Source organism: Bos indicus x Bos taurus, chromosome 16 (genome assembly GCF_003369695.1).
Source record: "Bos indicus x Bos taurus breed Angus x Brahman F1 hybrid chromosome 16, Bos_hybrid_MaternalHap_v2.0, whole genome shotgun sequence".
In the NCBI taxonomy this organism is placed as follows: Eukaryota; Metazoa; Chordata; class Mammalia; order Artiodactyla; family Bovidae; genus Bos; species Bos indicus x Bos taurus.
In genome coordinates, this window is record NC_040091.1 from 33,843,857 (window position 1) to 33,870,718 (window position 26,862).

The 26,862-nt window shown below is 37.8% G+C and overlaps 1 protein-coding gene across 1 annotated transcript in view; it reads left to right on the plus strand.

Annotated features, from left to right (window-relative positions):
- The window catches only part of PLD5 (phospholipase D family member 5), a 419,990-nt gene that overhangs the window by 72,976 nt on the left and 320,152 nt on the right, over nucleotides 1-26,862 (plus strand). The window lies entirely within an intron of this gene.

Here is a 26,862-nt window from a genome sequence, read left to right on the forward strand (position 1 = left end):
TATTAATCACTGTGATGTTTGGGTTCTACATAAGTGAAGAAAACCTTCTTGACCATATTTCTGCATGCAGTTCTCTATTTAAATGTAACAAAAGTGTTCTGTTTTTAAAACAAATTATGATGGGCATTGAAAAGTGGATACCGTGCAATAATGTGGAGTGGAAGATATCATGGGGCATGCAAAATGAACCACCATCAACCACACCAAATGCTAGTCTTCATCCAAAGAAGGTGATGTGTATATTGTGGGATTGGAAGGGAGTCTTGTCTTATGAGCTTCTTCTGGAAAACCAAATGATCAATTCCAACAACTACTGCTCCCAGTTAGACCAACTGAAGACAGAATTTGACAAAAAGCATCCAGAATTAGTTAACAGAAAACGCATAATCTTCCATCAGGATAATGCAAGACCACATTATCTTTGATGCCCAGGCAAAACTGTTACAGCTTGACTGGGAAGTTCTGATTCATTCTTCGTATTCACCAGACCTTGCACCTTCAGATTTCCATTTACTTCAGTCTTTACAACATTTTCTTAATGGAAAAAATTTCAATTCCCTGGAAGACTGTAAACAACATCTGGAATAGTTCTTTGCTCAAAAAGATGAAGTATTGGAAAGATGGAATTATGAAGTTGCCTGAAAAATGGCAGATGGTAGTAAAACAAAATGGTGAATACCTTGTTCAATAAAGTTCTTGGTGAAAATGAAACATGTGTCTTTTATTTTTACTTAAAAACAAAAGGAACTTTTTGGCCAATCCAGTGTTTACATTTGCTCTCAATGTGAAGCCTGTCTTTTCTTCCTTTCTTGATCTTCATTTTCACTCTCTTTTCTCTTTCTCTTTCTGTGTGTGTGTGTCTGAGCATGCACGCGTGCTTTCCTGTCCCACTTACTTAATGATGAGTCTCTCTTATTTGACCTCCAGTGGAGATAACTTGGGAGCTTTAGCTTTTCAATTCAACCTCTCTTTCTTGAGCACTATTTTTTTCTACTCACTGTGTTAGGCATGAGGCACATAGGAATGACTAAGCAACGGCTCTGCCCTCTGAGAGCTCATAAATTATGGGACAATGCACTTATAAATATGTATTTATAATGCAGTGTGTTAAGTGCAAAATAGAACTCTGAGAAAATTAGAGAGGTAGCACGAAGAAGGTAGCAGTGAATCTGGGTCAAGTAGAGAAGACTTTACAAAGAAGGTGATTTCAGGTTTGGGTTTTGAAAGATGATTCAGAATTGGTCAAATGAATGCAGTGGCAACTATGAGATGTATTTCAAGAACAGCAATATATATGGATATAAATCAAAGATGAGGAGTAGCAGAAGTAATGATATTGGAGAGAAAGGAAGGAGCCACATAAGACTGTATGCCATGCTTTCATTAAAGAATTTTAAGCAGAGGAATAACCTGACCAGGTTCTGTATTTGGAAGAGAGCTCTTGTGACAAGGTGGACATGAGTGTAGAGGAAAACAGGGAGACCAGTTGAGACTCCATTGTAGTATTTTATTTTTTAGACTTCTCTTATTATTTTTAATTTTTATGTTCTTATTACAGTATAATTTACAATCTTGTGTTAGTTTCACATGTACAGCAAAGTGTGTGTGTGTATATTCTTTCTTGATTTTTTTCCATTATAAATTATTATGAGATATTGAATGTAGTTTCCTAAGTTATAAAGTAGGTCCTTTTTTTTCTGCCTGTTTTATGTATGGTAGTATTTATCTGTCTTTGTCTGATTTACTTAGTATGGTTTTCTCTAGGTTTATTCATGTTGCCATGAATAGAAATATTTCACTTTCTTATGGCTGAGTAATATTCCACTGCATACTATGACTTCTTTATCTGTTGATGGACGTTTCGTTTGTTTCCATGTTTTGGCTGTTGTAAACAGTGCTCTATGAACACTGGGGTGCATGTATCTTTTTTAATTAGAGTTTTTGTCTTTTCCGGATATATGTCCTGGAGTGGAATTGCTGGATCATATGGTGACTTGATTTTTAGTTTTTTAAGGAACCTCCATACTACTTTCCATAGTGTCTGTACCAATTTACATTCCCACCAACAGTATAACAGGGTTCCTTTTTCTCCACACCCTCTCCAGCAGTTATTATTCATCAACTTTTTGATGATGGCCATTCTGACTGATGTGAGGTGATACCTCTTTGTAGTTTTGATTTACATTTCTCTAATAATTAGCATTTTTGAGCCTTTTTTCACGTGCTTGTTGGCCACTGGTATGTCTTCTTTGGAGAAATACCTATTTAGATCTTCTGTCCATTTTTTGATTGGGTATCTTTTTAATATTGAGCTGTATGAACTGTTTGTATATTTTGGAAATTAAGCTTTTGTCAGTCACATGGTTAGCAAATATTTTCTCCCAGTGAGTATATTCTTTTCTTTTTATTTATGATTTCCTTTGCTCTGTAAAAGCTTTTAAGTTTAATTAGGTCCCGTTTGCTTATTTTTGCTTTGTATTTTTTGCATTGGGAGAATGACCTAAGAAAACATTGCTCTGATATGTCAGAGAATATTTTGCCTACATTCTCTTCTAGTTTTATGGTATCATGTCTAATATTTAGGTCTTTAAACCATTTTGAATTTATTTTTGTATATGGTATGAGGGTGTTTTCTAACTTCATTGATTAACATGAAGCTGTCCAGCTTTCCCAACACCACTTGCTGAAGAGACTGTCTTTTTCCCATTGTATTTTTGTGCCTCCTTTGTTGAAGACTTAATTGAACATAGGTGTGTGGGTTTATTTCTGGGCTCTCTGTTCCACTGATCCATATGTCTTTTTTTTGTATTATCGTAGCTTTTTGGAGAATTGTCTGAAGTCTGGGAGTGTTATGCCTCCAGCTTTGTTCTTTCTCTTCAAGATTTATTTAGCAATTCTGGGTCTTTTGTGGTTCCATTTGAGGATTATTTAGTCTCATTCTGTGAAAAATATCACAGGTAATATGATAGGGATCACCCTAAATCTATAAATTGCTTTGGGTAATAGAATCATTTTAACAATATTGATCTTTCCAATCTGAGAGCATGAGATATCTTTCCATTTCTTTGAATCATCTTTAGTTTCCTTTATTAATGCTTTGTAGTTCTCAGCATATAAGTTTTTACCTTGCTGGTGATATTTATTCCTAAGTATTTTATATTTTTGGGTGTAATTTTTAAAGGTTTTGTTTAAGTTTCTGATATTTCATTATTAGTGTAAAAAAATGAAACAAATTTATGTATGTTAGTCTTATTTCCTGGTACCTTGCTGAACTTATTTATGAATTCTAATAGTTTTTTATGGAGTCTTTGGGAGCTTCAATATAGACTATCATGTCATTTGTATGTAATGACAGTTTTACTTCTCCCCTTCCAGTGTTGATATATTTTATTTCTTTTCTTTGATTGCTGTAGCTAGGACTTCCAACACTGTGTTGGAAAAGGTGGTGAGAATGAAGATCTTGTTCCAGAATTTAACGGGAAGGCGTTCCACTTTTCACTATTGAGTGTTATGTTGGTTGTGGGTTTGTCATAGAAAACTTTTATCTTGCTGAGGTATGTTTACTCTGTACTCACTTTGGCAAGACTTTCTATTATGAATGGATGTTAAATTTTATCAAATGCTTTTTAGGCATCTTTAGGTGATCATGTGGTTGTCTTTTCTTTTGTTGATGTGGCATTTCACGTTGACTGATTGTGAGTGTTGAACCATCCTTGTGACCCTGGGATGATTTCAACTTGATCGCTGTGTGTCATCTTTTAATGTGTTTTTGGATTCCGTCTGCTAGTTTTTCTTGAGGATTTTTACATCCATATTCATCAAAGAACTTGGCCTATAATTTTTTGCTGGTATATTTGCCTGGTTTTGTTATCAGGGTGATAGTGGCTTCATAGACTGATTTGGGGAGTATTCCCTCCTCTTTAGTCTTTTGGTTGTTTGAAAAGGATTGTTATAGGTTTTTTTTTTTTCTCTCTCTTTCTACATATTCTATTTCACTTATAGTGATTAGTAAGTTCAAATTACATATTTCTTCTAGATTTAGTTTTGGTGGTCTGTATGTTAATATTTCTAGAAAGTTGTCCATTCGTTCTAGGGTATCCAGTTTGTCAGCAGAATTGTTTGTAGCATTCTCTTATGGGTTTTTTTTTTTTTTAATTTCTGTATTATCTGTTGTTATTTCTCCTCTTTCATTTCTGATTTTGTTTGGGTCCTCTCTCTTTTTCTCTTGGTGAGCCTGGACAGAGGCTTATGTCACTTATGCTTATCCTTTTGGAAAAACCAGGTCTTGGTTTTTTAAAAAAAATCTCTTTTATTTATTTCCTCTCTTGTCTTTATTATTGCCTTCCTCTGCTGACTTTAGGTTTTGTTTTTCTTTTTCTAATTCTTTCAGGTGGTGGGTTAGATTGCTTATTTGAGATTTTTCTTGTTTCTTAAAGAATATCTGTTTCACTATGAACTTCGCTCTTAGAACTGTTTTTTCTTCTTCCCATAGATTTTTGTACCTTTGTGTTCATTGTCATTTATCTCAAGGTATTTTTAAACTTTCTCTCTAATTTCATAATTGATCCATTGGTTTTGTAGTAACATGTTGTTTAGTCTCTATGTACTTTTTTTCTCCTTTCTTTTTCTGTGGTTGATTTCTAAGTTTCATGCCACTGTGGTCAGAAAAGATGCTTGAAATAATTTCTGTCCTCTTAAATTTAGTGAGGCTTATTTTGTGGCCTGGTGTTTCATCTGTCCTAGAGAATGTTTCATGTGTGCTGGTACAGAATGTCTCTTCTGTTTTCTTTGGATGTAGTGCCCTGAAAATATAAATTAAATATAACTGTTCTATTTTATTGTTTAGGATCTCTGTTGCCTTATTATTTTCTTTCTGAAAGATCTGTCCAATAATGTCAGTGGGGATATTAAATTCTCCTGCTATTACTATATTCCCATCAACTTCTCCCTTTATGTCTGTTAGTATTTGTCTTATGTATTTAAGTCTCCCATATTTGGTGCATATATATTAATGAGTATAATACCTTCTTTTTTATTGATCCTTTATCATTATATAGTGTCTTTCTTTATCTTTCTTTATGGCCATGTTTTAAAGTCTATTTTGTCTGATATGAGTATTGCTACCCCAGCTTTCTTGTCCTTTCCATTTGCATGAAATATCTTTTAACATCCCCTCACTTTCAATCTATCTGTGTTCTTTGCCCTAAAGTGGTTATCTTGTAGGCAGTATATTGCAGGTTGTTGTTTCATTATTTAATCTGTCACTCTATGTCTTTTGAATGGAGCATTTAGCCCATTGACATTTAGGGTAATTATGATAGGTATGTATTTATTGCCATATATATTTATTATGATAGGTATGTATTTAAACCTTGTTTTCCAGTTGATTTTGTATTTTTCCTTTGTTCCTTTCTATTTGTGTTTTTCACTTTCTAGCTAGATGGTTTTCTTTCATAATATGCTTGAGTTTTATTCCTTGCGTTTGTGAGTCTATTGAATGCTTTTGATTTGTGGTTAACCTGGTTTTCAAGTACTCATTTACTATATCTACTTTCTTTAGATTGGTAGTCATATAAGCTCAAACACATTTTTAAAAAAAATCCACATTTTCTTATTCTCTTCCCCCATAGTTTATGATTTTGATGTGCTATTTAGATCTTCATGTTTATCCTGTTACTGTTCATTATGATTATAGTACCTTTCACAGAATTTTTTGATTACCTTTTTCTTGTTGATTGTTTTGCAGTGTTGTGTTAGTGTCTGCTGTGTAGCAAGGTGGTTGAGTTATACATATGTATGCATTCTTTTTTTACACTCTTTTCCATTATAATTTGTCACAAGATATGGAGTATAATTCCCTGTGCTATATAGTAGGACCTTATTGTTTATCCACTCTCTATATAATAGCTTGCATCTGGTAATCCCAAACTCCCAATCCATTTATCCACCATTCACCTCTCTTGACAACCACAAATCTGTTCTCTCTGTCTGTGAGTCTGTTTCTTTTTTTTTTGTCCTAGATCGATTCATCTGTGTCATAATTTAGATTCCACACATGTGGTATCATATGTTTGTCTTTCTCTTTCTGACTTTCTTCACTTAACATGATAATCTCTAATTCCAACCATGTTGCTGCAAGTGGCATTATTTCATTATTTTTATGATTTAGTAACATTCCATTGTATATACATATCACATCTTTTATCCATTCATCTTTCAAGTGACATTTAGGTTCTTTCCATGTCTTGTCTATTGTGTATAATGCTGCTATGAAGATTGGGGTGCATGTATTTTTTTGAATTGGAGTTTTGTCTGGGTATGTTGAAGAGTTATATTGCTGGATCATATGGCAGCTCTAATTTTAGCTTTCTGAGAGACCTCAGTACTGTTTTCCATTGTGGCTACACCAACTTACATACCCATATACAAGTGTAAAAGGGTTTCTCTTTTCTCCACACCCTCTCCAGCATTTCTTATTTGTAGACCAGTGTGAGGTGGTACCTCAGTTCAGTTCAGTTCAGTTCAGTCACTCAGTCATGTCCGACTCTTTGTGACCTCATGAATTGCAGCATGCCAGGCCTCCCTGTCCATCACCAACTCCCGGAGTTCACTCAGACTCACGTCCATCAAGTCAGTGATGCCATCCAGCCATCTCATCCTCTGTTGTCCCCTTCTCCTCCTGCCCCAAATCCCTCCCAGCATCAGAGTCTTTTCCAGTGAGTCAACTCTTCGCATGAGGTGGCCAGTGTACTGGAGTTTCAGCTTTAGCATCATTCCTTCCAAAGAAATCCCAGGGCTGATCTCCTTCAGAATGGACTGGTTGGATCTCCTTGCAGTTCAAGGGACTCTCAAGAGTCTTCTCCAACACCACAGTTCAAAAGCATCAATTCTTTGGTGCTCAGCCTTCTTCACTGTCCAACTCTCACATCCATACATGACCACTGGAAAAACCATAGCTTTGACTAGTGTGACCTTTGTTGGCCAAGTAATGTCTCTGCTTTTGAATATGCTATCTAGGTTGGTCATAACTTTCCTTCCAAGGAGTAAGCGTCTTTTAATTTCATGGCTGCAGTCACCATCTGCAGTGATTTTGGAGCCCCCAAAAATAAAGTCTGACACTGTTTCCACTGTTTCCCCATCTATTTCCCATGAAGTGATGGGCCCTCATTGTGGTTCTGATTTACATTTCCCTAATAATTAATAATGATGAGCATCTTTTTATGTGCCCATTAACCATCTGTGTGTATTTCTTTGGAGGAACGTCTCTTTAGGTATTCTGCCCATTTTTTGATTGGGTTGTTTACTTTTTTGTGGTTGAGTTGTATGAGCTGTTTTTATATTTTGGAAATTAAGCACTTGTCAGTCACATCATTTGTAAGTCTTTTCTCTCAGTCTGTATATTGTCTTTTCATTTTTCTTGTGTTCTCCTATGCCATACAGAAGTTTATAAGTTTGAATAGATATCATTGTGCTTTTATTTATATTGCCTTAGGAGACTGACTTAAGAAATCATTGGTAAGATTTATGTCAGAGACTGTTTGCAAATGTGTTTTTGTAGGAGTTGTATAGTATTGTGTCTTATGTTTAAGTTGTTAAGCCATTTTGAGTTTATCTATGCGTCTGGTGTGAGGGGAGAAGGAAATGGCAACCCACTACAGTATTCTTGCCTGGAGAATCCCAGGGACAGAGAAGCCTGGTGGGCTGCCGTCTATGGGGTCGCACAGAGTCGGACACGACTGAAATGACTTAGCAGCAGCAGCAGCAGCAAAGCGACTTAGCAGCAGCAGCAGCAGCTGGTGTGAGGGTCTCTTTTAATTTCCTTGATTTATAGGCAGCTGTCCAATATTCCCAGTACCACATGCTGAAGAGATTGTCTTTTTCAAAACCATTGTATATTCTTGCCTCCTTTGTCAAAGGTTAATTGACCATCAATATGTGAGTTTATTTCTGGATTCCCTTTTCTGTTCTGTTGATCCATATGTCTGTTTTTGTGCAATACCATGCTGTTTTGATTACTGTAGATTTGTAGTATACTTTGAATTCTGGGAGGGTTATTCCTCTTGCTTTTATTCTAGGTCTTTTATGGTTCCTATAAATTTTAGGACTATTTGTTCTAGTTCTGTGGAAAAGGTCATGGGTAATTTGATAAGGATCACTTGAAATCTGTAGATTGCTTTGGGTAGTGTGGCCATTATAGAAATATCAATTCTTCTACCATAGGATATGTTTTCATTTTTTTGAACTTTATTAATTTTTTATAGTTTTCCTTTATTAATGTTTTATAGTTCTCTGTATATGTCTTTCACCTCCTTGGTGATTTTTTATTCCTAAGTATTTTACTCTTCTGAATGTAATTTTATAAGGGTTTTTTTTTTTACGTTCCCTTCCTGGTATTTCATTTTTAGTGTAAAGAAATACAGCTGACTTCTGTATGTGAATCTTGTATCCTGCTACCTGGCTGAATTCATTTATCAGTTCTAGTAATTTTTTTGTGGAGTCTTTAGAGTTTTCTATATATAGCAATTACTTTTAAAATCTGCGTATGGGGTTATTTGCTTATTATTTTATTTTGGCTGCACTAGATCTAGTTGTGGTGAGCAGGGGTACTCTCTAGTTGCAGTGCGTGGGCTTCGCATTGAGGTGGCTGATCTTGTTGCAGAGCACGGGCTCTAGGGCACACGGGCTTCAGCAGTTGCAGTGCATAGTCTGTACGGTCTTAGTTGCCCCACTGCTTGTGGGATCTTTCCAGGCCAGAGATTGAACCTGTGTCCCTTGCATTGGCAGGCAGATTCTTAATCACTGGACCACCAGGGAAGTCCTGTATGGGCTTATTTAAGTAATCTAAAATCCTTTATTGTGTTTGTTTTTCCTATTTGTTTACCCCTCTCTTACAGATTTTTTTTTTCTATTTAGAAAAGACTTTTCAATATTTCTCTTGAAAGTGAAAGTCGCTCATTTGTGTCCAACTCTTTGTGACCCCCTGGACTATACAGTCCATGGAACTCTCCAGCCAGAATAGTGGAGTGGGTAGCCTTTCCCTTTTCCAGGGGATCTTCCTAACCCAGAGGATCGAACCCAGGTCTCCTGCATTGCAGGCGGATTCTTTACCAGCTGAGTCACAAGGGATATTTCTCTTAAGAGAGGTTTAATATTGTCATATTCTTTTTAGTTTTTGCTTGTCTAAGAAATTCTTTTTCTTTCCTTCTATTCTAAGTAATAATCTTGCTGGGTGGAGTATCCTGGGTTCCAGGTTTTTCCCTATCAGGGCTTAGAATCTTTCTTTCTGTTGATCAAAGTTTCTGTAGATAAACCAGCTAATATCCTATGGGAGTTCCCATGTATTTAACTGTTTTCCTCTTGCTGCCATTAGAATCCTCTCTTTAACTTTTGCCATTTTTATTGTGGTAGGCCTTTGTGTTCATCTTGTTTTGGACCCTCTGTACTTCCTGTACTTGGCTATCTGGTTCCTTCTTTAGGTTTGGGAAATTGTCAGCCAAAAACATTTTCAGCCCACTTTTCTCTGTCTTCTTCTGTGATCCCTATTATGCTTAGATTGGCACACTTTATGTTATTCCATAGGTCTCATATGGCTTTCTTTTTTTTTTATTTGCCTTTCTTTTGTCTTTCTCTCTGCTGTTCTGATTCTATCCTCCAAATAACTTATTTGTTCTTTTGCATTTGTTTGCCTTGTTATTTAAGGTCTTTAGCTTGGTTTTCATCTTGGCAATTGAGTTGTCTAATTTTAATTTTTGAACTTGGGGTCTGCTATTCTTTTAAAGGATGTCTCCTGTTCTCTTAATTGGAGTAGTTCCTCTCCTTTTTAATTTTATTTTTATTTCTCTGACTCTCTGAATTTAGGGGAAACAGTCATCTAGTGTGTTCTTAAAGGGCTGTTTTTATGCAGGGGCATTCCTTTGTAGCCTGCTTGAGTCCAGTGTTTTTAATGCAAGTGATCTTTTTGGTATGCATGCCTGCTATGTCTTTCCTCAGTGTGTGCTAGTCATTATCTCCTTGATAGGGGGTGAGACTGAGGCTTCCCTAATGGCTCAGTGGGTAAAGAATCCATCTGTGATGCAGGAGACACAGGTGTGATCCCTGAGTTGGGAAGGATCCAACCCAGGAGGAAATAGCTACCCACTCCAGTATTCTCACATGAAAAATACCATGAACAGAGGAGCCTGGGCAACTAAGCACATTAGCGCGCGCCTGTGCGTGCAGACACACACACACACACACACACACACACACACACACACAGGGTGAGATTGGTATTGTGGTGACCTGAACCTCCACTGTGTGTTGAGTGAGGCCTCCTATTTGCTCTGTGGTTGTCACAGCCCTTTTTGGGGCAGGGTCTGCTCCCCAGTTGTTGAAGTAGAAGTCCCCTGATCTGTTTTCGAGCTGCAGTGTGAGATAGGTGGGACCGAAGCACTCCTGCTGGGAAGGAGCCGTGATATTTACTCCCCAGGAGCTGTCTACCAGGATATGCACTGCATGACATCACCTGCCACCCATTTTGTGCACTCAGAAAGAATAGGGTTATTGGCATTGCCCTTGGCCATTCCTCTGCTGTGGGAGCACTGGTAATTGACTCAGATTTCAGCCCCGCTTCCACGTGTGTGCCCATAAAGACTGCTGCTGCTGACACTGAACCCACCTCAGCTATGGGAGTGAGTAATCAGCTCAGGTGTACCCACCCCCCCCACCCCCTGCCACCACCAGGCACTATGCTTTCAAAGCTGTTGGTGTAAATCCACTGAGGTTACCAACTTCAACAGGAATCAACTGAGATTTCTGCCCTGCCACTGTGTACAGGCAATTGCTAAAGATTGCAGTGGCAGAGCTGTGCTCACTGCATGCTGAGAATAAGGCTTATCTGGAGGGGCACTTCCTTCCTTTTGCACTGGTTGACCCTGTTGAGGATCTGGGCCTGACCCTTTGCACATCCCCAGGTGTGGCTCCATATTCCAAGCCCTTCAGGCTGTCTCCTTATAGCCAAGTCAAGTCCTCTTCCTGGGGTCTGTCGGCTGAAGCCTAAAATTCAGCACTTAGGGCTGCCCACGCCAGCAGGTGCTCATCTCAGGCTGGGAAGTGCAACACGGTGGCCAGGGCTGTCTGTGCTGGTCTCTCTCTGTTCTTCCTGCTGCACTCTCCTCTGAGCCACTAAGCTCCCTGTCTGTCCTGGCTGATCTCCCAACTGGCAAAGGGTATTTTCAGGGTGAGGAAAGCTTTCTTCTTCCACAGCATCCTCCTAGGGTCACAGGACTTACCCAGACTGTTTTTCCCCTTCCTTTTTGTCCTACTGGTTATGTGGTGATCTTTCCTACAGCTTTGGTTGTATGAATATCTCATTCCATATGTATAAAGCTGTCATTCCATAGGTATTCTATGAGAACTGTTCCTCATGTAGATCTGTTTTTAATATACTTTTGGAGAAGGTGACCTCTACATCCTTCTACTCCACCATCTTGATTTCCTCCCCCCATTTCAGTATTTTAGATAAGGGATAATGAGAAGGTAAATGAAATCCATGGCATGCCTGAGAGATAGGTACATACTTGAAGACTATTTAAGAAGTAATTTTGGTGTGGCTGGTTTTGGAGCAGTGGTTGGGAGTGATTTGGGTTCGTGACATGAGTCCTAGAAGTGTGGTGGTAGCATGAAGTGAGCATGGCAAATAGAGGAAGAGCATCTTTAGTGATGATGGGTTCTCTCACACATGTGGACTATAGGTCTCTGCAGGAATCCAGCAGAGACGGCCACTGGCAGTGGACAGAGAGAGTGAGACTTGTGTCTCTCCTTGATTTCTCAGCTCTGACTTACTTTCCTAAAGTTGCTAATTCTAGGAAAGCATCTTCTTGAAATTAATTCTGTAATGCCTAAATAATAAAGCTATTTTCACATGGTTTAACAGTCTGGTTGGTGCTGAGTTTTTATTTGAATTTGAAACACAACATACTTAAAGGTAATTATACTCTGTAAAATTACTATCTTGGGAAATGGAATGTTCTCCTATAGTTGAAACTTACTTTTAAAGACCAAACAGCCTTCATTAGTTCCTATAGTTGCCTCTTTCAAATTTTAACTGTTTTGTGGGTGTTTCTCAGTGCTTTGATGACATACTAGCTCAGGTTAGCCCTGTACATCCTTTTCATGTACACAAGCAACCTTTTATATTCTTCCCTTGATGTTCCCAGGAAGATGATAGACATTCTTGCTGGTATACTAATTACTAGACCAATCTGCGGGTTTAGTAACAGCCCTTTATGTGTATACTTTGCAAGAGTATTTTACCTTTGGGGAGGAAAATTTTTTTATTAAATTTATTTATTTTTAACTGAAGGATAATGACTTTACAGTTTTGTTTTGGTTTCCGCCGAACATCAGCATGAATCAGCCATAGGTATACCTGTGTCCCCTCTGGGGGGAAATTTTTTTATGTGATTTTTATTTTTATCTTTTTTGATATACCACATGCTATATTGTAGTGCATACCTGTACTCTTACTTGATAATACTGGAGTTACAAACCACATTTTTTTTTTCTGAGAGCAGTAGTATTACAGGTAACCTGTGTCACATCAATTTCTTTTATGTTATTTGTGTATGTGCTATGCCCTGTCTTATCTTCACACTGGACTGTATAAGAGAATCAGTACCATTCCTCTTTGGAAATAGAACCAAAGTACATTGGTTGAGTTTTACTTAAGGTCATTGTACAAATTTGTGTTGAAACAAAATCCAGACTACAGTTGCTTTGTCTTCTCAATTTTATTTTATCTACTTGTTTTAAATTCCTCTATTATTTTTGCTGATTTTTAACCCCCCAAAATGATGTCTTACTCTTTAAATCTAGACCTTGGGATTCTGACAACATGAAGATGTACTGCTAATTGAAATATCATTTGGGGGTTCTTGTTAAACATTATGATACTCCTGAATGCTAATATGCAATTTTAGACTTGTGTATTAGTTTATACTTGAACATTTCTACTAATTTTAAAAAATATCCTCTTCTCTTTTTACATAAGGTCTCAAGGAATTTGGAGATTAAGAAAAAAGGAAACAACATTCTTTCACTTTTCTTTGTATTTCTTTTAAAGTACCTTTGAAAACTCAAATGATTCTGCTCTTTTGTTTAAAAATGAGTCAAACCTGAATTTTTATCTTGGGTACATCTAAGTTGTTTGTTTGATGGGCTCCATAATCTAAAATCCATACATACATAAAACATATGAATTTCATAAAATAGAGATGTTAGTGAGAAAAAATAAAGTGTTTTAGGCATTAAAATATGTAGTTTATTTACCTTTATTTTGTAAAAAATACAGATTTTTGTCATTTGATCAACTAAAAATCATTGATAGATTCTATTCAAGCCAAAAAGATTGCTGCATTTAACAGACCAAACCAGTCTCTAATTGAGAATATCTATTAGAGAGCTCCATATTTTGGCTCTAGGTTTACACTGCTGAAAGCCATACTCCATTCTGATTCCAACAGCCTTTAAAGAAGACTGGACTTTTGCACAGTGAGATGTACCCAGACCACCTTGCCCAGAATTTGACCACTGAGTTGTACATTGCTGAATAGTTCTAGGATTCATCTCCAAACTCAGGGATGAAGAGCAGGGTTTACCTTCTGCTCTGTCAGCCACACCTGACTCTGACTCAGATGTCCAGTCATTCAGGTCCATCCAAAGACATCTAAGCAAACAGAGTGGACTCCTGTGAGTATCTGGGAATATCTTTGGATCTGAGGTTACTGAGCCCATACATCAGTTTATCAAAATCTATGATGCACTTAGTGCCAAGCAGTTCAGCAGTTTGAAATGGGTACAGACTCCATATTCCATTTTCTGCTCATTTAAGTATGAACACCTGCCCTTCCATGAGCAAGTAAACAGTTCTCTCATTTTTTTCTATGACTTTAAGTTCAGTGTGCTTAGATATTTTGTAACACCAAGGAGAATACACAATCTTGTGGGTTATTGAATTCCATCAAGCTGGTCTGTCAAAGTCCTTTAATTTTAAAAGTATGATCTGTGAAAGCAGTTAAGCGACTGATTTCAACAAGTTTCTATCACTTCTCAAGCTTAATTAAAGCAAATTGCTTTAAAATTTGCTAACTAGGATGGCTCAGGGTAGGAATATGAAGAAAAATCATAATCATCTTAGTTTTTCTTCAGCCAATTATGTAACAGACTTGATTGGTTTCAAAGTCAGAAGACATTTTTTCCCCTAATGAATGTTGCCACCAAAATGGTCATAGTTTATATCCAACTCTGTTTCAGAAATCCAGTGAGTGTCATTGTTAATTGTGTCTGGGTAGCATTTATTGTGCTAGATATAGAAGAATGAAAACCTGGAAGTTCCAGAAGGGTAGGGGATATATTTTATATCCATTTTGTTTAGGAATGAACTTCCTGAACTCCAAGTTTAATCACAGTTATGGGCCTTCACCTCCTTTACCTCCTGCTGCCTTTAGACAACTGGAGGCTTGATTGAATCATCTGCAACTGCCTAGATCTGAGGAAGGTCTCTTGTAAAGTGAGAAAAATAAAGAATATCCTAGAGTGACTGGCATTTTCTCCCCTGAAATAATTGCTTGCATTCTACAACACAAAAAGGGAAATGGGCTAGGGCAGAGTTGTAGGGACTTTCAGATTGAGGACAGGAACAAAGAGATATGTAAAGGGGAAATGCATTTGGGTAGGTGAGGTGGCAGACAGCACCCCTGAGAAAGGCCAGCAGTCTGGGAAAGGGGTATCCTGGTGAGCCCAAGGAGGTGAAAAGTTGAGAACTCAGATCAGGTACCAGGGAACCCTTGAATTAGTTGAAGGGTTGCTATTAGGGATAGCGACCAGACTCCCACACCACCCTAAGAACCACTGTGGCTTGGAAGGGGATCTGCCCTGCTGTCAGTACCAGGGTCTTAGTCACAGTGGCTTGGACAGAGACTGGTCGTAAAGGAGCCTGCTAACCTCAACGGAAGTGCGTGAGTTTGGCACTAGCAGTGCAATATAGGAGAAAGTAGGGTTGGTCTCCTGAGCAACCTGGATATGGAAAGAGAAGAAAAGGGCAGCAAGAAAAGATAGATTTCATACTCATTGGGTAAATGGAGGTAGAGGTGAGTTTTAATTTGGAAAGTAAGAGAATATAACCTAATTTTATCCATAGCTAAGTTAGCACAGCCAATCATGTCAGTTACATTTGGCAAGTCATAACTTTTGCCTCTGCTTTAATCACCATCCATAATATCAGTATTATTAATAATGATAAATATTATTTATTTGTATTAGTAATTCTATCCCTATTATGTGGCCAGACTCTATTATAGATGCTTATAGATGATTTCCTCAATTCTTATAACTCTGCATGGTAGATACCATGATTCTTATTCTTTGGAGGCTTGGATGCTGGGAGAAATTAATCCAAGCCACCTACCTAAATAAATGAAGGCTCCAAAATTCAAACCCAGGCCAGCCCAATTCTATGGCATCTCCTGGATTTTCTTGGCAACCATCTCATTTGCTTTTTCTAATGTATCATGTTGAATCAATACAATATTTGCCACAAAGGAAAATGACTCATGAGCAGATTGTGAGCTATACCCTCAGGTAAATGTTGTTATCTCTCTAATATACTGGAAGTTTTGCTTTGAGGAAGAAACTAAAATTTCATGTGTTCTGTTCTCAGCTCTTTGCCTCTGGACCTGGCACAAAAGCCCGTTGTGATTGTGCAACAGTTTCTCTAAATGCTGGCTGGGGATTCCTGCAGGATCAGTTCCTGTTCACTGGGGCAAAGTGTGTAGGGATAGAGAGTTCTACAAACCCATAAGAAAAGGCAACTCAATAGAGCAATGGGCCAAGATGTGAGAAGACAAAATCCAGAGACCCACAGATGCAAATAAATGTTCAAAAATGCTGTTCAGACTTTAAAGTGTTCAGGGCCATGCAAATTAAAAGCATCGTAATTTAGTGTTTATCAGCTTATCAAAAATGAAAAATGACTGGTACCACCAGGGGTCAGTAAGGAGCAAGAAAACAGCACTGTTTGGGAGTATATAGTAGACTTTGCTTCTTTAGAAGTCAGCTAGGCGTTACCTACTGTTTTAAATGCCTGTGCAAGCAATCTCACTTCTAGAAATACTGATACGCATTTAAGGATATTTATTGTGGTATTGTTTAGGGTTTCCCAGGTGATGCTAGTGGTAAAGAACCCGCCTGCCAATGCAGGTGACATAAGAAACTCGGGTTCAGTCCCTGGGTTGGGAAGATCCCCTGGAGGAGGGCATGACAACCCATTCCAGCATTTTTGCCTGGAGAATCCCATGAACAGAGGAGCCTCACAGGCTATGGTCCATAGGGGCACAGAAAGCTGGACACAACTGAAGTGACTTAGCATTGTTTAATATGGCAAATAAACAATATAGATATCAATTTCCAGGGACATTGTTAATCAACTTTTTGTTTGTTTGTTTTTAAATTTTATTTTATTTTTAAACTTTACATAATTGTATTAGTTTTGCCAAATATCAAAATGAATCCGCCACAGGTATACATATGTTCCCCATCCTGAACCCTCCTCCCTCCTCCCTCCCCATACCATCCCTCTGGGTCGTCCCAGTGCACCAGCCCCAAGCATCCAGTATCGTGCATCGAACCTGGACTGGCATCTCATTTCATACATGATATTTTACATGTTTCAATGCCATTCTCCCAAATCTTCCCACCCTCTCTCTCTCCCACAGAGTCCATAAGACTGTTCTATATATCAGTGTCTCTTTTGCTATCTCGTATGTTAATCAACTTACAATCAGTCTAGTCTGATGGTGAAGGCCATGGGCTTTGGAATTAGATTGTCTGAGTTTGAATCTTAACCACCTCTTACTTGCTGCATGACCTTGAACAACTTATCTATCATGTCCATATCTCAGTTTTCTCATTTGTAAAGGGGATAATAAATAGTACCTATCTCATGGGGTATCATTAGTGATTGAGTTCAGACAGATAAAGCACTTAAAGTATGACACAGAAACATTATAAAAATGCTTTATTTCATAGGCCTCTAAAGTACTTGAATTTTATTTAAGCTTGTATTATTTTGTGATAAAAGATAAGGATATCATAATATCTTGTCAGCATACTATGAGCATATTATGTAGAGCTTGTTTGTTTATTAGATATTGAATTAATTATAATATTGTAAAGGTTTTCTGTTAGTCCCAGGCATAGCTTAAAAACTGCTGTGTTTAAAATTAAGTTAGAGCCTACTATCAATGCCTAAAATCAGTCACTGTGAAAACTCAACCATTTGGTTATGTGAGTTGTTTTGGAACTAAGAATACTTTGGCTAAGTGAAAAGAATTTATCATGAAAATAACAGATTTTCACTTCCTCTCTAATTTTGTAACCCTTGGCAATACAACTTTTGTTTTGCTGTGAAACATTTGAAAAGTAAATAAGTGTACACACCGAGTTTATTTTCCAAAATAAATGCCTTTAAATTTTGTCTAGAGATTGTAGGATGCTGAAACATCGGGATATCACCTGGAAAGGAGATGGTAAGTGAGTGTGGGAGAGGGTTCTTCTTGAGATCTCTAGACTTAAGCATGGGTGCCTGAAGCACAGACATGCTGAAGCAACAGCTTTACAATTTGCTGAACAAGGATGTTTTGGGAAGGTCTTTCTTTAGGAATGCTTGGGAGCCTGGCTCAGTCAGTATTTACTTGTGAAGTCCACACACACACCACCTGGTGGGCCTTCACGGTAACTTCAGTGGGTGGCCACAGGACACAGTGCTGTTCCAGCTTGGATTGTCTGCTCATCACACAGTGTGCAGGAGGTCAAGTTAATGAAGATTGTTTTTCTGTATTCAAAACTACTGATTTCTTTCTCCACTGAGAAGAGGTGCATGGGGCAGTTGCCAGATGGCTGTATTTGGTCAAGAAAGGACATTGTTACAGAAATTCTAATACTATTTCTTTTATTTTTTTAGAAAGAACAAAGAAATTCTTTGCTATAAAAAAAGTAAAGAGCTTTTTTTTTTACTTGCCTTTAAAATTTTGAGAAATTTAAGCCATACAAAAAAGGTACACAGAATCCTGTAATCATGCCCACAGAATAACCAGAATTGAGAATTTTTAACATTTTGTAATACTGAGCATAGTTGTTATTTTTAATGGAAGGAAACAAAACATCCCGTATGTATTACTGGCACAAAGACAGATACATAGATCAATGGAACAGAACAGAGGGTCCAGAACTAATCTTTGACAATAGAGACAAGAATATACAATGGTGTAAAAACAGTTTTATTAGCAAGTGGTTTGGGGAAAACTGGATAGCCTCATGTGAATCAATGAGTTAGAACATTCCCTCATACTATATACAAAAATAAATTGAAAATGGTTTAAATACCCAAATATCAGACATGACACTATAAAACCCTTAGAACAGAATATAGGCAAAACATTCTCTAGCATAAGTCATAGCAATATTTCTCTGTTTCTGAAGACAGAAGAAATACAAGCAAAAATAAACAAATGGGACCTAATTAAACATAAACTTTTACACAGCAAAGGAAAACATAAACAAAAAAGAGAGCCTACAGACTGGGAGTGAACATCTGCTAATGATGTGACAGACAAGAGCATAATTTCCAAAACATACAAACTGCTCATATAGCTCAATATTAAAAAAATAATAATGCAATCAAAAAATGGGCAGAAGATCTAAATAGACTTTTCTCCAAAGAAAACATGCAAACGGTCAAGAGGCACATGAAAAGATGCTCAACATTGCTAGTTATTAGAGAAATGTAAATGAAAACTACATATTAGAGAAATGTGAATCAGTCAGAATGGCTATCATCAAAAATTTTATGAATAATAATTAATAAAAGAATAGAGGTGCAGACCAAGAAGATATGAGAAATTCTTAATAAAAAAGCTAGAAGATTTAAAGAACAAACAAACTGAGATGAACAATTACTGAAATGAAAAATACACTAGAAGGAATCAATAGCAAATAAATGAGGCAGAAGAAGGAATAAGTGAACTGGAAGACAAACTGGTGGAAATCACTGCCATTGAACAGAATAAGAAAAAAAGGATGAAAAGAAATAAGGGCAGTCTGAGAGACTTCTGAGACAACATTAAATGCACCAACATTCATATTATAGGGGTCCCAGAAGGAGAAGATAGAGAAAAATTCTGAGAAAATAAGTGAAGAGATAATAGCTGAAAACTTCCATAATATGAGAAAGGAAATACGCACTTAAGTCCAGGAACCTCAGAGTCCCATACAGGATAAACCCAAGAAGGAACATACCAAGGTGCATATTAATCAGATTGATAAAAATTAAAGACAAAGAGAAATTATTAAAATCAAAAGGGTAAAGCAACAAATAACATACAGGGGAATCATCATAAGGTTTTCAGCTGATTTTAATAGAAACTCTTTGGTCCATAAGGGAGTGACATGATGTATTTAAAGTGTTGAAAGGAAAAGACCTGCATCCAGGAACACTACCCAGCACAGCTCTCATTCAGATTCTATGAAGGAAACAAAAGCTGTACTGACAAGCAAAAGCTTAAGAGAATTCAGCACCACCAAACCAGCTTTATAACAAATGCTAAAGGAACTTCTCTAAGTGGGAAAGGGAAAAGCACAGCTAGAAAATTACAAGAAAATTACAAATGGGAAAGCTCACCGGTAAAGGCAAACATACAATTAAGGCAGGAAATCATCTACACACAAATTTGACACAAAACAAACATTCATGAGAAGAGAGTACAAATGCATGATATTGGAAATGCATTTGAAATTCAGAGATCAGCAACTTAAAACTATATACAACTATATATACATATATATTGACTTTTATATCAAAGCATCATGACAACTGATAACCAAAAATCTACAATAGATACACAAAAAGAAAAAACCAATACAAACACAACACTAAACGTTATCATTAAAATCACAAAAGGAGAGAACAAAAGAGGAAGAGAAGAAAAAAAGGACCTACAAAAACAAATCCAAACCAATTAACAAAATGGCAGTAAGAGCATACATGTTGATAATTACTGTAAAGGTAAATGGGTTAAATACACCAACAGATAAACACACTGGCTGCTTGGATACCAGAAAAAGACCTCTGTATATGCTGTCTATGTGAGACCCAATTCAGATCTAGGGACACAAACAGACTAAAAGTGAGGGAATGTAAAAAGGTATTCTATGCAAGTGGAAATCAAATGACAGCTGGAGTAACAATACCTGTATCAGACAAAATAGACTTTAAAATAAAGCCTGTTGAGTTCAGTTCAGTCGCTCAGTCATGTCTGACTCTTTGCAACCCCATGAACCGCAGCACACCAGGCCTCCCTGTCCATCATCAACTCCCAAAATCCACCCAAACTCCTGTCCATTGAGTCGGTGATGCCATCCAGCCATCTCATTCTCTGTCGTCCTCTTCTCCTCCTGCCCCCAATCCCTCCCAGCATCAGGGTCTTTTCAAATGAGTCAGCTCTTCGCATCAGGTAGCCAAAGTACTGGAGTTTCAGCTTCAGCATTAGTCCTTCCAATGAACACCCAGGACTAATCTCCTTTAGAATGGACTGGTTGGATCTCCTTGCAGTCCAAGGGACTCTCAAGAGTCTTCTCCAACACCACACTTCAAAAGCATCAATTCTTCGGTGCTCAGCTTTCTTCACAGTCCAACTCTCACATCCACACATGACTACTGTAAAAACCACAGCCTTGACTAGACGGACCTTTGTTGGCAAAGTAATGTCTCTGCTTTTGAATATGCTGTCTAGGTTGGTCATAACTTTCCTTCCAAGGAGTAAGCATCTTTTAATTTCATGGCTGCAATCACCATCCGCAGTGATTTTGGAGCCCCCCAAAATAAAGTCTGCCACTGTTTCCACTGTTTCCCCATCTGTTTACCATGAAGTGATGGGACCTGATACCATGATCTTCGTTTTCTGAATGTTGAGCTTTAAGCCAACTTTTTCACTCTCCTCTTTCACTTTCATCAAGAGGCTCTTTAGTTCTTCTTCACTTTCTGCCATAAGGAAGGTGTCATCTGCATATCTGAGGTTATTGATATTTCTCCCGGCAATCTTGATTCCAGCTTGTGCTTCTTCCAGCCCAGCGTTTCTCATGAAGTACTCTGCATATAAGTTAAAAAGCCTGTTACAAGAGACAAAAAGTGACACTACATAATGATCGAGGGTCAGTCCAGGAAGAAGATATATCAATTATGTATGCACCCAACATAGGAGCACCTTACTATATAAGACAAATATTAGCAGCTATAAAATGAGAAATCACCTGTAATAATAATGGGGAACTTTAACATCCCACTTACATCAAGGGACAGATCATTCAGACAGAAAATTGATGAGGAAATAGACATTAAATGATGTATCAGATCAGATGGACTTAATTGATACTTATATAGCCTTCTGTCTGAAAGCATCAGAATACATTCTTCTGAAGTGCACATGGAACATTGGTACAATCACTATGGAGAACAGTATGGAGACTCCTTAAAAAACTAAGAATAGAACTACTATATGATCCAGCGATTCCACTCCTGAGCATTTATCTGGAGCAAACCATAATTTGAAAATATAAATGCACCCCTGTGTTCATTGCAACACTGTTTACAATACCCAATATATGGTAACAAGCTACATTTCCATTGACAGAAGAATGGATTAAGAAAATTTAGTACATTTATAAATGGACTATTACTCAGCCATAGAAAAGAGTGACATAATGCCATTTGCAGCAGTGTGATGGATCTAGAGATATCAAACTAAGTGAAGTAAATCAGACAAAGACAAATATTATATTACTTATATGTGGAGCCTAAAAAAATGATATAAGTTATTTAAAAAACAGAAACAGACTCACAGACATAGAAAACAAGCATAATTACCAAAGGAGAAAGATGGGGGGAGGGATAAATTAGGAGGCTAGGATTAACATATACAGCCTTACTATACATAAAATAAACAATCTACAAGGACTTATTTCCTATGTAGCTTAGGGAACTCTACTCAATTTCTATAATAACCTACATGGGAAAAAATCTGAAAAGGAATAGATATATGTATTTGTATAATTTACTGTACATCTCAAACTAACGACATCATAAATCAACTTCTCCAATAAAAGATATAAATTAGAAAAGTTATTCATTCTCATTTATGATTGAATAATATTTTCTTGAATGTATAGACCACATTTTGTTTTCCCATTCATCCATTGATAGCCATTTGGGTTGTTTCTACCATTTGATTGTTGTGATAGTATTGCAATGGATATTAATTTACAGGTATTTGAACATTCATTTTCACTTCTTTTGAGTATATTCCTATGAGTGAAACTGCTGGGTTATATGATAATTCTATGTTTAACTGTTTGAAGAGCTGTCAAACTCTTTTCCAAAGTGGCTGTACCATCTTACATTCCCATAGAAATAAAGAGGGTTTTAGTCTCTCTACATCTTTGCCTCATTTTATTTCAAACATATTTTAAAAACCTTGCATTTGTATTTTTCTTCCCTCACAAATACCATTTTGAATATCATATTTTACATCTAATTCTCTTGTGCATTTTTAATTGCTTATTGAGGATACAGATTATTTTACTACTTTTGTCTTTTAACCTCCCTACTAACTTTGTGTGTGGATGATTTCCTACCTTTATTATATGTTTGCCTTTACCACTGAGCTTTTTCATTTCATAATTTCCCTGTTTTTAGATGTATTGCCAAGTCCAAGCTTGCTCTGCTTGCTGCACAACAGGCCAATAAATCTGAGAGATGAGGTTCTGAGGCAAGGGATGTGACTTTATTTGGAGAGCTGGCTAACTAAGAAGATGGCAGACTAATATCTCAAAATAACTCTCTTGTTGGGGCCTAGGCGCCAGGTTCTTTTATGGATCAGAGATTGGGAGAGGTGAGGAAACAAAGTAAAAAAGACCATTTAATTCTTCCAAATATCTCCTAGAATGACAGGCCTCAGGCAAGGAGGGGGATATTAGTTTCACTTCCTTAGTCATTTCATGGGTGGCATGAAATGGAATATATCTGGTCATATCCATAAACAAAGGTGCCCCCTGTATCTGCAGTTCCAGCTCCCCAGATGTGAATTTTTGAGCCATGCTGGTAAGCAGCAGACAGGAGGCACCATTTCCCACACAAAGAAAGCAAGAATGTCACAGTCCTTCACAGGTGGGCAGGGTCTGTTTATCTCCCTGTGAGCCACAGGCACTCTAGCCCATGGGTCAGGCGGATGGGGGCAGGCAGGGCTCCCCGAGGCAGCCCATTATGTAGGCTTGTAACAGCAAAAGTGTCAAAATAAGAGTTAAAGTCACAGGAGCAGATCCAGTGTGGAGTCAAAATTAACCCTCCCAGTTACAGCTGTAGCCTTTCCTTTTTATCTTAGAGAAGTTCCTTTAGCATTTGTTATAAAGCTGGTTTGGTGGTGCTAAATTCTTTTAGATTTGACTTGTCTGTAAAGCTTTTTATTTCTGTATCAGATCTGAATGAGAGCCTTTATTCTTGGTTGTATGTAGGTTTTACCCTTTCATCACTTGAGTTTCTGCTGAAAAACCAGCTAACAACCTTGTGGGAGTTCCCTTGCACATTTGTTGCTTTTCACTTCCTGCTTTTGAGATTATTTAATAATTTTCATTTTGATTATAATGTGTGTTGGTGTGTTCCTCTTTAGGTAAATTCCTGTATGAGATTCTCTTTGCTTCCTAAACTTGGGTGACTGTTTCCTTTCCTAAGTTAGGGAAGTTTTCAGTTATTTTCTTCTTAAATATTTTTTCTCAGACCCTTTCTCTCTTCTCCTCCTGGACCCCTATAATGTGAATATTAGTGTGTTTAATTCCCAAAGGTCTCAAACTGTCCTCTTTTTTTTTTTTTTCATTCTTATTTTATGTTCAGCAGGCGTGATTTATACTACTGTTTTCCAGCCCATTAATCCATTCTTTTTATCATTTAGTCTACATTATATGTTAGAAGTTTCCTTCTAGTGTATTTATTTCACTTTTTGTATTTTTCAGCTCTCTTTGGTTCTCTGAGTTCTTTGATCATCTTTACAATTATTACTCTGAACTGTTTCTTAGGTTGATTGTCTATCTCTCCTTCATTTAGTTCTTCTGGGGCTTTATCTTGTTCCTTCATTTGGAACATATTTGTCTGCAACCTTATTTTGTGTAAGTACTTTTATATCTGTGTAACTTATGCTAAGTATTTTGACCTTTGAGAAGTGGTTCTCTGTATTAGATACCCTGTGCATTCCCTCTTGTCATAGCAGTGTACTCCCTATCTCGTCACCTAGGGGCCAGGGGCTAGGTGGTCCCAGAGTAGGTTCTCATCTGTGCATGCAGACTCGGTTGTGGGGCTGTATTTTGCTTTCTTCTGGTTTCTGCCCTGTGGTGGATGAGGCTGGTCTAGAGACTAGTACAGGCTTCCTGTTGGGAAGGGCTGCCACCTGCCCACTGATGGGTAGAGCTGAGTCTTGGTCCTCTGCTGGGGAAGGTCATGTCTAGTGGGTGTCTGGTGGCATCTCTGGGCTCAGGAAGTTTTTAATGTAACCTGTCTGCTGCTGACTGGGCCTGTGTTTCTGCCCAGCTTGTTGTATGACCTGAGTCCTCCCAGCCTTGGAGCCCACAGGCTACTGTTTGGGCTAAGTCTTGGCACCAAGATGTCACCCTCCAGGAGAGCTCCTGCAGATGAATGCTTCCTAATATATCTGCCACCAGTGTCTATGTCCCCTGAGTGAGTCACAGCTGCCCCATTTTCCCAGGAGACCCTCCAAGACCAGCAGGTAGATCTATCCCAGACTCCTGTCAAATTACTGCTTTTGCCCTGGGTCCTGGTATGTATGAAATTTTGTATTCACCCTTTAAGAGTGAATTTTCTATTTCCCTCAGTTCTGTGGGTTCCTGCAGTTAAGCCCCATAGGCTTTGAAAGTTGTATACTCTGGGGGCTCATTTTTTTCAATGCTAAGTCCCAGGGCTGGGGAACCTGACAGGGGGGCTCAGAACTCTCACTCCTGTGGGAAAATCTCTGTGATATAATTATTCTCCTGCTTATGGAGAATAATTGTAATTGTTCTGTTTATTTACCTGAAGCATATGGGATTTGATTATATCTTAATTCCATCCTTCCTGCTCATTTTGTTGCGGTTCCTCTTTCATCTTTGATTGTAGGAGATCTTATCTGGTATGTTACTTATTCATTGATGGTTATTCTGCAGAGGGTTGTGATTTTGGTGTGCTTGTGAGAGGAGGTGAGCCCAGGGTCTTTCTCCTCTGCCATCTTGACTGCTCTCTTCCTGCAGTCCCCTCCCTAAACATATCACCTATGACTTAGAGAGTCAACAGCTGCCTACTAAGATAATCTCCAACAGAACCTCAGCACATAAAAGGCTTTGTTGAATAAATTAATATAAATATCATCATGTCAAGTTGAGATCAAAAGGAATATGGCAGAGACTTAAAATTTCTAAGGGAATTTTTCCTTTGCTCTGAGGGTTATATTATTCCATTTAACAAATATTTATTAAGAAGTGAATACCTGCTGCATCCTGGTATTGTACAGGATAGATACGGTCCCATCTTTAACAGAGCTTAAGTTTAAATGGGTACAACTCATGAGCCTAAGATTAGATTTTTGAATGAAGAGACTTATTCATGATTGAGATGTATTTCTATTAGGTGCCCAAAGATTACTGAAATATGATTCAGAAGTTGGCTCATTTTTATTTACACACAATGAGACCTTTTTGCAGCTGTACCACACTTTAGGACACTGTGTGTGTGTGTGTAGACACAAAGGAGGAAAGAGACATATGTATCATCTCTCCCCTGCTTACCCTCCTTCCCTCCATCAAATTTAAAAGCCTAGAGTGTTGAGTATAGAATTATTGAAAATATTAAGTTTACCTTAACCTTCTTCTGTAATTTACTAATCCTATTTCTATAGATGGAAGAATACCATCTGAATAAGTGAATAGAGTGTATTTATTTAAAGATACAGGAAAAATAAGCAAGAGTTTTCTAGGTATCTTTTATGGCATTTCATTATAGATATTTATTTTTATGCATTACTAAAGATGTTATTTTTTCCCATTCAAATACATATGCAGCAGAAATTAGAGAGGAAGTACCTTGGATCCAGTGGCTAGTGAGGACTGGTAAAGTGAAGGGCACAGGCTCCTTTTAGGGGACTGCAGCTCCTTGACTCCAGGTCTGTGTTCAGTCAGTTCAGTTCAGTTGCTCAGTTGTGTCCAACTCTTTGCAACCCCATGAATCTCAGCACGCCAGGTCTCCCTGTCCATCACCAACTCCCAGAGTTTACCCATACTCATGTCCATCGAGTCGGTGATGCCATCCAGCCATCTTATCCTCTGTCAACACCTTCTCCTCCTGCCCCCAATCTCTCCCAGCATCAGGGTCTTTTTCAAATGAGTCAACTCTTCACATGAGGTGGCCAAAGTATTGGAGTTTCAGCTTCAACATCAGTCCTTCCAGTGAACACTCAGGACTGATCTCCTTTAGGATGGACTGGTTGGCTCTCCTTGCAGTCCAAAGGACTCTCAAGAGTCTTCAACACCAGAGTTCAAAAGCATCAATTCTTCCGCTCAGCTTTCTTCACCGTGCAACTCTCATCCATACATGACCACTGGAAAAACCATAGCCTTGACTAGACCTGGACCTTTGTTGGCAAAGTAATGTCTCTGCTTTTCAGTATGCTATCTAGGTCGGTCATAACTTTCCTTCCAAAGAGTAAGCATCTTTTAATTTCATGGCTGCAATCACCATGG